Here is a 9896-nt window from a genome sequence, read left to right as displayed (position 1 = left end):
CCCAACTTAAAGGCTAGTAGAGGAGTCCCTTGCCATGGATGCAATTCTCAATGAAACAGCTGCAAGAGAACATGGTAGATAATAGCTAGAGAAATTGTGGTATAGTGTTCCATAGAGGTTTTTGAAAAGCAGTTATGCAGATGTTGACAGTTTTCATGCAAAAATAATAATGACAGATTTAATTCACATGGTGGTGTATACCCTCCCCACTCAAGTACACCTGTTGCCTGTGGGCCTTCTCTACAGACAAATTCATGGAACACAAGGCCGTGAAGACCTACTATTGGGTGCAGTATGCCTCTCAATATCAGTTGCTGGGGAACAAGAGCAGGAAGAGCTTTTGTGGGTTTCCAATAAGAAACTATTTGGCTGGTGCGTGGAAAAAGAAATGCTGGACATATTAGGACTTCTTCCATTCTTTTCATCCTTAACACTGAGCAAACAAGAATGACCAAAATAAAATTTCAGCCTAATAGGGGTTATTTTGGAAGCATTCATCATAAAGGTATTCCTGTAGAAGCATGCTCAATATAATTGAGAGAAAATAGTTTTATTTCACTATGCGTTCTACAAGGAATGAATATTTTTGCACCAATGTGAAGCTTATATATGTTAATAAGGCATAGCTGTATCCCCTTTCATCTATTTCCCCTCTTTTGAGTACATATACATTTTGCTACAATTGATTTCATCTGAGAGCAAACTCATTTCAGCAGTTGGCAATTACACACATATAGACCAGCCATTTCAATTTCTTTCCGAATTGGCAAATACAAATAAGACCATAAGTGCAAAAGGCATCAAAGTGTGTGACAACTCCTGACGGAAATAAGGCTGGGTAATGAAGTCAGAAACTGGCAATGAAATATTGATTTGTCTAATCATGCTACTCATTAACAGTCCAATAAGTTTCCTTCCTTGGACCCTTAAACTTTTCCATTGTTGTTTAAGATTTCTTTGGCCCCTCTCAGCAGAGAAAGGGACGGGTTTGTCCCTTGCAAAATTATGTGGAGGTTTCTCCCCTCCTGGTCTTGTGTGGGAGGGAAATAACTTCTTTCCAAAGAAAGTTCATTCCAACAGATAGGGGGGGGGAATGAACTTAATTCTTGCTGAAATGTTTGTATTCTCTGGCATGATCTACACATGCATGGAAGGGCGCCTCAAATGACCTAGTTATTGAGCATTCATTCTGGTTTGCTTATACCAGGCACCCCCAAAGTTGGCCCTCCAGCTGTTTTGGGACTACAACTCCCACCATCCCTAGCTAACAGGACCAGTGGTCAGAGATGATGATAACTGTAGTCCCAAAACATCTGGAGGGCCAAGTTTGGGGGGTGCCTGGCTTATACAAAGCTTATATGGAAGGATTAGGCAATTTTGGTTCTCTCTGTTTCAAAAATCTCCAATCTTAAATTCAAAACAAAATAAAAAATTCCTTCCAGTAGCACCTTAGAGACCAACTAAGTTAGTTCTTGGTATGAGCTTTCGTGTGCATGCACACTTCTTCAGATACTACGAAATGCACACGAAAGCTCATACCAAGAACTAACTTAGTTGGTCTCTAAGGTGCTACTGGAAGGAATTTTTTATTTTGTTTTGACTATGGCAGACCAACACGGCTACCTGCCTGTAACTGAATCTTAAATTCAGTTCTTAATGTTTCTGCAGTAATTATTATTACCTTTAAAAATCTAATTAATCAGTATTTGAGTGCACATTTATCCCAATAAACACATTTTGGGATGCAGATTTGACCAACATACAATTTTTTTGCAACCAGTTTCCCCCAGTGTATGCACTTTTGTAAACATTTGTTTGGTTGAAAAACTGCATTGCAAAATTCGGATATGCGCAAATTTCAATGGATGGTTCGCATGTCATTTTGGAAAGTGCAAATTTGAGATCTTTGCCTTTAAATAAAAACTGAATGGAATTTCTCCCCCACCCTTTCATGGGAGTTAGATATACCAGTGTGGCACAATGATTGGAATGTTGGACTAGGGCCTGGGAGAGCAGGGTTTGAATCCCCACTCAGCTATGAAGTTCACTATCTTTTAGCCCAGGGTTGTTGTGAGGATGAAACAGGGAGGAGGAGAACAATGTAAGCCACATTGAGCTCCTTGGAAGATGAAGGTGGTATGTAAATGTAATAAATAAATACAATAAAATGCCTGGCCTTTATTGAGCATTTAATTTTTATCTGTTTATTGGCAAAGAGCATTCATTCTGCATATATCCTGAATGGTTTAAAGGGCATTTATATGTCTTCCCAGTAATTCATTCACCCACCCACCCATTCACCCCACACTATGCAATGCATTTCCCCAACACTTAAAAAAAACCCCACAGAAAGTCTATTTCTTTTTAAAGTGGATTCATTGTGTTAGTGATATGGATGTACTTGAATCTGGAAAAGACACTTTGGAGGCGCCTAGAGTGACATGATAGAATCTTGAGGTAGTGGAGAGCATTGTGACACTTCTGATTTGAGGTACAGGCATAGGCTCACATTTTTGAATGCTCCTACATGTAAAAAACAAAAGACACCTGTAAGTGAAAGCAGAAACAAAACACAAACAGAACACAGCTTGCTCCATGCTCTGTTAGTTCCCACCTACAGGTAGGGATCCAGGTCATGACCCTGAAAAGCAGTCTGTGGACAAATGCTGGCTCCCTCAGCCTGAAGGCAGAGATGAGTACCGCACTCCATAGTTGAATTTGACTGATCTTAAGTGTCCAATGGTCCTTTACCTTTACCTTTTACAGGTAGGGATGGATAAGTTAATTCATAGGGCCATTCCGGCCCATTTCCACATCCATCTGCACTTAAATGCAAAATATTGGAATAGTGTATTTTCAGATATAATTTACCCCTCCCATCTCTTACCACATTTCAATCCAACCCAGAGAATAACTTAGTGATAAGTGTTAACGTACTAGCATGACAATCCCAGTAAATCCTTAAGCATATATTTTATGGCATCCAGATTATAAAGTGCTTTCCTAGTAAGTAATTTAATTTCTTACCTGTTTGTCTGTGTCGTTGTTGCTGCAGGATATTAATCTTGCAATAATTTCAGTCATAAATCTGAATGGCCAAAAGTTTCTTGTGGAAATTTCATTAACTTGCATATAAATAACATTACAGAATAACATTGCTATAAGGGAGGGGGAAACCCCTCCCCTATCACTACACTGTTGGTTAACCAAAAAACGGATGTTTAATACCAACAAAGAGACACCAAAAATATTGAAACCCTGTTATTGTATAAGGTATTTAACTATCACCTTGAATAAATGCATACCTAACACACTCATGGGACGTGGGTGGTGCTGTGGGTTAAACCACAGAGCCTAGGGCTTGCCGATCAGAAGGTTGGCAGTTTGAATCCCCACAACGGGGTGAGCTCACGTTGCTCGGTCTATGCTCCTGCCAACATAGCAGTTTGAAAGCACGTCAAAGTGCAAGCACATAAATAGGTACCGCTCCGGCGGGAAGGTAAATGGCGTTTCCGTGCCCTGCTCTGGTTTGTCAGAAGTGCCTTAGTCATGCTGGCCACATGACCCGGAAGCTGTATGCCGGCTCCCTCAGCCAATAAAGCGAGATGAGCACCGCAACCCCAGAGTCGTCCGCGACTGGACCCAATGGTCAGGGGGCCCTTTACCTTTACCTTTAACACACTCGCACTCACACTCACATGTCAGCCATTTTAATTATTGCATAAGGTAGAAAGGTAGTAAAAACTTTGCTGCTATGCAGATCAGTGAAAAGATCGACACTAGAGACTAAAATCACAAAAGTCAGTTTGTTTTTAATACTGTGTATATGCCAAGAAATACTTGGTTATGCTGAGCATAACAGTTCTCCAGTCAAGTGCTGTGTACCAAAACACCTTGACTAGGGTAAAATGTGTGTAAAAAATGCATATAAACAAATTGGATTACAGTATATTAGGCAAATTTGCATATAAGTATGCACTGAGAAACAGAAATGGACAGACATGGCCATTGCTGCTAAACCAGAACACTCACAACAGCTCAACTCTATCTATGTGGAAGGAATCTGCAGGCACAAAGCAGGTTTTGCTCTGTAGATGGTCACTCTTTGACTCCTACAGGGAGATAGGGATGGCAATGGGGCAGGGAGCTGTCAAACTTATTCCTACTTGTTCTCACTCTCCCGCTTTATGGTGATTTAACATGGAAGGAAAACTCTTGAATAGATCTGCAACGGATGCTCATGTATCCCTAAAGTTAACACTTTGGGGCCCCTCCAGACTTTCCTTTTTTGAGGGGGGCATGTGTATTCTGCAACAGTGCTTTAACAGTGCCTTAGTGGTAGATTTCTACAGGACCACCCACACATCAATTCTCCTTTGTTAGTTGTTCTGTGATGCTTTCCCAATGGGATTGCATGATTGCTGTCTGGGGGGGACACTCTTATGCTAGAGTGCAACAAAAGTGGGAGCAATCCCCCCCCCCGAACATTTGTGGTATGAAATGTTACAGAATTTCAGCAGGATGATGCAGCTCATGCACCAATTGGCATCCCATCAGTAGGTCTGCTCAGAACCTTTTGAAACAATATTGAAAGCGGGACCACATATTACTGCCCTGATACCATCATAAGTGACAATAATCCTAAATGCACAGGAAATAGACTCAGTCTCTATTGTTTTAGCTGCCAAATGAGAGACACCTAGAGAAATCAGTATAGAGGAGCTAATGCTTGCCCTATTGAGTAATAATCTAAAAAACGGGGAACGATGAGTATTTTGAAGGATTCTACATATTCACATTTTACAATTTGTAATCTTTTAAATTATCTTTTATAGGCTGTTTTGAGAGGGCTTTATCCTGAAAAGCAGCATCCTAGGTACTTGGAGTAATAAACAAATGAATGCATCTCAGAGGCTAGACAGAGATACCAAGATTAGAAAATATGGAACTTGCAGCGATCTGAAGGTTTTAATCCTTGTGTTAAAAAGCTACATTTCCACATGGATGTGCTTTTCTTTCTATGTTTATTAACCTGATATTCAAAGCAATGAATGCACCCCCCCTTTTAAAGCAAAAACTTCATATAAAACTATTAGCAAACATCAATCTCCCGAAGGCCCGTGTTTGATAGTGAAAAAAACTCTGGCAGATTGCTGTAGCCATTACAACTACCCGCCTCCCCAAGTTACAATAAATAATTTTAACACTCGGGGAAATAGCAGGGGAAAGTCTATAAAAAGTGATTTTGCCAATCCAAAGCTGGCCAAAGATCCAGACATCATTAAAGCTTACTTCACATTTTGGATTTATTTATGTTCTCATTTCAGTTCTTAATGATGCCACGGAAACAGAATCAGTTTCAAGAGATGGAGGGTGCCCCTATTGCTTTCTCTGGGAGCTTTTCACCTATGAAAACAACAAAAAGGAATCGACTGGGTAGGGACATAATTGTTTCTGGAAAGCAGTGGAAAGCCTCAGGGAACATGTCTCCAAAGGTAAGCATGTATGCTCCTCCACAACCCTTCTTGTCGCACATCTATGCTATGAGTGGCTAAGATATGGTGGCTAAAGTGAATGGCCCACACCTGGACATAAATCTTCCTTGAGAGAGGCTGTGTGCCCACCATACATTTAAAGCACCTGACTTTCCCTCAAAGAATCCTGGGAGCTGTAGTTTGTTAAGGATGCTAGGAACTGTAGCTCTGTAGGGGGTAAACTGCACTTCCAAGGATTCTTTGGAAGAATCATATGCTTTAAATGTACGGTATACTGGGGACACTGTTTTGCCATGGCTCCCCTCATACTGTATATTAGCAGAAAATTCCACAAGGTGAAGCTGGGCGGCTACTCTTCTTCCCTGTTGGATGGGGTAGTCGATGTGCTGCAATCTGGATATTGTTGGACTACAACCCCCATCAGCCACAGCCAGGCATGACTGATAGCTTGAGCCATGCAGTGAGTCATGCAGCCATTAGGCTAGCCAGCTCATACCCTCTAAGTTTTCCCGGTTTTCCAGGGACAGTCCCGGAATCACAAAAGCCATGCTGGCTTCTGATTTGATCCTGGAATGTCCTTATTTTCCTCAACAGTGCTGCTGCCATTGAGGAGGCTGAGCTGGCATTTCTCCCGAGTGCTGGTGGCAGTGATGGAGCATCCAGTTGCCTCTCCATGGCCGCCGCTGGCGACCTCCTCCCTTGGGCAGCTCATAGTGGCTGCTGGAGAGCAGGCAAGTAGGAAGAGAGGCTGCAGGATCAAGGCTTTTCTCAGGATGTTCTGTGGCCTGTTGGTTTAGTGGTGGCAGCTCTTGCTGCCTTCTGATAGGAAATGCTTGGAGGGACACAGAAATAGGGAGTCGGGGAGGGTCAGTTGTGGGGAGTGAGAAATGTCCCAATTTTCATCTGAGAAATGTTGGAGGGTATTCCAGATGTAAGAGTCAACTGTCAGTCTGGGAGACTTCTGCTGCATGGAACAGGCAGGTACCATCTTAGGTGACTGAGCCTGGATAGTAGAAAGTCTCAGCTCTAGTAAGCTTTTCCTACCTAATAAACTTATTGGGCTCAGCATGAGAGGAAACAGAATACATGAAAGGCTTCATACTTCACTAGAGAAGCCAGTCCACCAGTGATTTTTCCTCCTCCAAGGCAGACTTATGATCATCAAGTATTGAGATGTCTCCTACAGCGTGTATGTTTATTCCAATGATGAATTGACGTATTGGCAGATCAGAATAATGGGCTATTTAAGCAGAGACAGTGTTTCGCCTCTGCAAGAGACTGCAAAATATTTCAACATGGGAATGCATAAGAAGAAATTGCAAAGATCCTGCAGGTGTTTTTAATGGAGAGCAAAATCCTATTATGGGGATCAGTGGAGAATATTTATGGAAGCTCTTGAGTTTAAAATCGAATGCTAAAGTGTCTTGTAGACATATTGATCCTTGAAAAACAGATGCATTAGCTGTGGAGTTAATTTTTCATTTTCAAGAATGCAATTTGAATACAGCAGCTTTCAGGGTCACACAGTCCTCATTTGTCAAATACAAAAAGGCAGGCTATGTAAGAGGAAAAACAAACTAGGTGGGATGGGGAGGAGGGGAGGCATTCATAGATTTCCCCATACAAATAAGATTTATGCTCACTAATGACAATATGTTTTCTATATTGTCAGTAGTTGGGACAAGTAAATCTCCTTTGCCCTTCACTCTATAGGCTGCAGAACAGTAGGAGAGATGCAAAGCAGGACTATTCAATAACCTCTGCCTGAGGGACCAGCTGCTTTTGACTCTCCCTCAAGTGTCACCTAGTGGCAGCCATTTCAGTGAACAATCAGTGAAGTCAGTGCCTGAACAATTGTGTGTGTGTGTGTGTGTGTGATCACTTAATATAATAAAAGTCTCTTGGCAGTCCATGGGAGGGGGGAATCCTATAATATTCCATGAATTTTCCTTTAAAAGTAGATAAAAACCAGAAAACAAACAAAATGAAGGATGTAGGTGTTTCCATTCTGGCTGGCCATGGTAAGAAATGGAACTTTAAGAAATGATTCTTGAGCTTTTTCTTCTTCTTCTCCCTCCTCTTTCTCATTTCCTTGTGTGTCATAACTTTTAGACTGCAAGTCTGATGGCAGGGAATGTTTTACTACTGTAAGCTGCTCTGAGAGACATTTTGGCTAAAGACTCGGGTAATAATGCTTCTGATTACCAACAAAATAAATTCTATATGGAACCCAAGGCCAACATATCAAAGGGGTGAGAGATGTTCTTTTTACTTTAGCCCCACTGTAACCTCTGATACTTCCAGAAAAATATCCTCTTAATATAATCATGTATAGGCTAACTCAAAGGGGCACATGGAATGATGTTCTTGGTAGCTGCTAATCAATAAGGAATTGTTGACTGTGGGTCTCCAAAGAGGCACAGACTTGTCCGAGTCCCTACATGAATTTATGTGTGTGTGTGTTCCTTCCGCCTTCCAAAGTGGTTCTGTCTGCTTCTTATACGACCTAACAGTCCTATGTCTTGCTCGCCTGATCATTGTGTGGCCCTGGGTGTGGATGCTCATGGAACAACCACCTTTCTGTGCCTTGAGGTGGGACACTTTCTCATACCCAGCTCCATGTTGTACCCATCCGGGCACAGGCTAGGGAGCCCTACCAGTCTAGTTCTGCAGCAACTACACCTGCTTGTGTGTGTGTGTGTGTATGTGTGTGTTGGTGAGGGAGGGAGGGAGGAGGAGGAGAGAAAGGCTCTCATGTCCAGGAGTCACAAAAATCTGGAGCCTATTGAAACCTGGAGCTTGGTGAAATCACAATGCTTCATCTTGATAGCATACTACGTTTGTGGACCATTGAGAAGAATGAGCTATTTATTAATAATCACAGAAGTGCCTCTTTCTTGATAGAGAAACAAACAGCATAATTGTATGCCTTTGTCTGTATTTCATCTATGGCTGAGTAAGCCCATAGGTTGAATGAACGAGTGGTTAATAAAATAAAGACAAAACGCCTGGCTGGCAGAGTTCCCAAGAGATCAGAAGCAATTGCAGGTCTGATAGGAAAATGTATGAGTATGGGCAAGCTTCACAAACAATTTGTATTACCCGAGCAAGAACAGACTATCCAAACAATTGCACTGAAAGATGTGATATGAACCCACGCTAAACAAAAGGCATTGCAGGTGAATTTTGCCAAGTGCTCTGTAGGAGAGAAGTCCTTGCCAAGCCCAGCAGATATGCCACTGGCATTGTTTCTGTTTCTTTGTATGGGAAAAAGAAATCAGGAAAAAAGGATATTAAGACTCACCTCATCAATATTTTCTCTCTCTGCTGCGATATGCAAGGTGTGTTCAAAATAGGCAATGTGTAATTGAAAACAAGTCCAGAGGCTGTTCATGGAGGGCAGAAAGTGTTGTAGACTCCCCCCCCCACCATACCACAACCTATTCTTCTTACTAGAATGCTTCTTTCATGAAAGGGACTGGACTGAGGAGGAATGGTGGGGGCTACCTCTCCCTCTTCCTGGCTGCACCTTCCTGAGAAGAGGAGGACAATATAGATTTAGAACAGTGGTTTGTCGAAGGTTATAGTTCAGAGGCTGCAGAGGGGAGAAGCTGGGAAAGATCAGGAGAGCAGCAGGAAGAAGAAGAAGCACCAGGGGACAGACAGCTGACACTCAGTGTCTCTAGAAAGTATTCCTGACTGCCCCCCCCCCCCGGACCAAGAGTGCATTGAGAGTAGTAGAACAGAAAGCTCAGAGGCAGAAAGCACAGATCAGCCAGTGCAGGGATGGTTCAGAATAGGAGAGACGGAGGGGGTGGGACTTTACTTGGAGCTACGCCATTATCTAAGAGAGACCGCATTCCTTTGTCTCTCTCTGTGAATATTGAACAAACTGCTTGGTAAGATCTCCTCCTTGTTTATCTGCTTCTTGGCTGCCTGCACGGGAGGGACAGGATTCCCTGAAGCCTGACATTTCAAGACTCATTTCAGCTGGAGGGATGGGACCCTCTGGACACAAGGAAGGCCTCTGTAGGCACATGTTGGGGTACCCATGGGTGTAGGGCCTATGCATAGGGAATTATCTGGAAACCACACAGTCACTTTGGGCAGTCACACAGTCACTTCAATCACCTCTTTCAAGGAGAGGTGGTCAAAGGTCTCTGTGTACAATTTGTAATGGTTTCAGAAGAAAAAAGTGATCAAGCCTCCTGCAATACTTTTGAAAGAATGGAAATATAGAAAATGGGGGGGGGGTTCTAATTGACAAGGGCAGAGGACCATGGCAACAGTAAATGGCATTAGCAGAGATGGATATGCCTTTCTTGGTTAAATTTAAAGCCTAAATAATTTGTAATCGGTTATGCATATTGTCTTGTTATAAGCACAGTGAAGAAATTCGTG

Source organism: Lacerta agilis, chromosome 9 (assembly GCF_009819535.1).
Source record: "Lacerta agilis isolate rLacAgi1 chromosome 9, rLacAgi1.pri, whole genome shotgun sequence".
NCBI classification, from domain to species: Eukaryota; Metazoa; Chordata; class Lepidosauria; order Squamata; family Lacertidae; genus Lacerta; species Lacerta agilis.
Note: the sequence above shows the minus strand (reverse complement) of the source record.